Genomic DNA, 2,601 nt, shown 5'->3' with positions numbered 1-2,601 from the left:
ACTTTGTCTGGTGACCAACAGCCAACGCAAATTGATCGATTCAATTAAAAGCTTTGGCTRTGTAAATATTAGGCACTCACACTAATGTCGTTATGTGCGTTTCTGTTTTAATCCGTCACTTTCATGCGTCGCAATGGAATGCTGCTTGGCAATCAAAAATTTCAATCTCGTGCAATTTAGCGCGATAAAAGCATTTTTCGTAATTAAATTGTTATTTTTCTTTTTTTATTTTTTGAAAATTTTTCATTCGAAATTAATACCGTAATTGCTCTTGCGATTTTTAGCAGAAAATTTTTTGTTGTTATTACTTTTTTCATTGGCTTTACATTTTATAGCAGCGATTGCTAATTTCTGATAAGTAATCCAGTCAATTATGAGACAATTTACAAGCAATTTCGTGCAAAGCCCCAGAAATGTAAACAAATATGCCACAAAGTAGCCATAATGGTATTGTGAAGTGAAATTTCGGTTATTGGTTACACCTTCGATATGGTGGCATGTTAAATGCTACTGCCACAGTCGCTTCTTTGAATGTATGTATAAATGTGTGCGCATGCTACAAAAGTAACAATTCCAATTTGCTCGCTATAAAATTTGACTTTGCTTTGTTTTCACTTGAATTAATGAAAATGTTGCAAGCAAGGATGTATATATTATAACGGTTGTTTTTCGTTAGAAGTGTGGTACTCAAGAAGATAATACTTTTATTAGAGGCTGACCTTTTCGACAGCTGTTTTTTTTGTCATACTCATTTGATCTGGCATTTTATAATGATTTATATTTACATTGTGACAAAAAAGTACCCGGAAATTAAATGCAAAATATTTAATTATTCATCAATATTTATATTGTCGCTTTCAAACCCAGCAGATGTAACACACTCATGCCCAACGGTTTTCAAGTCCTCGTAAACACTTTTTTGGGTGAACCTTCAGCGAATTTTGTTTTATCTCTTCGGTTGACTGAAAACGGGTTCTATGGAAGAGCAATTTCAGTTTGAGGAAAAAAAAAAAAAAAAAAAAAAAAAAAAAAAAAAAAAAAATACATTAAAAAATGTCCAGATCAGACCACTAAAGTATGTAGCTGAAAAACAAACTGGCCGATTTAATTTTAATTTGCTTTGAAGATGATTACTAACAAATATAGTGGATAGAAAGAACTACCAAAATATTTTCTGTTACGTTAGCTGCTAGTAGTAGCTTTCAGAAATGCCGCTGCTAAAGTTATATTAGTTTTTGTGTAGCTAGAGTAAACCTTTTTTCAGGCTTTATTTTAACTTTTTTCATCCAATTTGTGATCACATTCTCAGTGACTGTAATACGATTGCAGCGAATAAATTYAGAAATTGAAAGCGCTTTGCAGTCACTGGGCAGTGAACTCAGTACGCGGCCATATGATACTCAGGCGACGTTTACTAATCTATAATATACTTACATATATTTAATAAATTTATTTTTCGTGTGTTTATATACTTTTTGAAAAATTTAAAAGTACGTAAACACATGTRTGTCGATAAGTAGCTGAAGGTATTAATTGACGTTTACCTAAGTGCTGAGTGTCTCGGCCAAATGCCATGRCGGCAATAAAGTTTTCATAAAAACGTGAAAAATTATGCGAAGACACACAAATGCATGCATATATGTATGCCTTAATATATTTAATTGTATTTATAGGCAGGTATGTGTGTGTGTGTATATATTTCACTTCACTTTCGGTTGCTTTTACGATACTCGCGCATTAAGCAGCGYATAAAAATAATAACTGCTGGTGTTGATTACGATGATATTATTTTCAAGCGTTTATAAAGAAATATATACTATATATATGCATATATATATACATGTATATATGTATGTATGTAGTCATAAGTGTAACTTTATGCTTTCGTTCATTTACCGCGAGCCAAGTTGAGTTTTAGTTAACGCTAGCGTTTAGTTAGACGCTTTTATAACATTCAATTTGTCTCAAGYCTCTTTTTTCATGTTTTTTGTTCAAAGTAACCAACGCCTAAGCTGCGGCTGCACTTATTGCGTAACATAATATTTTTCTATATATATATTCGCATATATAAATTGTGGCATACCACATTAATTACTGTGTAGGTAATGAAATGTGACATTAAAGCAGAGCGAAATGAAAGCATATATTTTTGGAAAAGCAAATATTCGTGAAAAAGTTCGTCGCTTAAGTCTTTAGTTTCAAGTGCGTGTATTCGCTTAAAACTTTAGGAAAACCTTTTTACTTTGAGTGCTTGGTCGCAAAAGCGATTTGCAAATGTTTCTCTTATGCACGCTTTAAATTTTTAATTTTCGCAATTCAATTTTCACTTGCATTAAAGTTTTGCAGTCATTAAAGAAATGTTTATGAATTGGCTTTCTTTGCCGGCKAAATGTTGAGTGAAAGGATAATAAATTTAAGGGTGCCAGCTTTTCTTTTTCTTTTTCTCTTTCTTGTTTGTTTAAGTGAAAATAGTATATGAAAGAAAATTTCTAGAATAATTTCGTAAACAAGATTTAATCGATTTGTAGTTAGTAAAATGCTTTATAATACTGTTTTAAGTCAGAACAAATATTTCTTAATAAATTTAATATTTTTTTATTT

This window comes from Bactrocera latifrons, unplaced genomic scaffold, assembly GCF_001853355.1.
Source record: "Bactrocera latifrons isolate USDA-ARS-PBARC rearing strain unplaced genomic scaffold, ASM185335v1 scaffold_10, whole genome shotgun sequence".
Taxonomy (NCBI): Eukaryota; Metazoa; Arthropoda; class Insecta; order Diptera; family Tephritidae; genus Bactrocera; species Bactrocera latifrons.
This window is presented reverse-complemented; position numbering follows the sequence as displayed.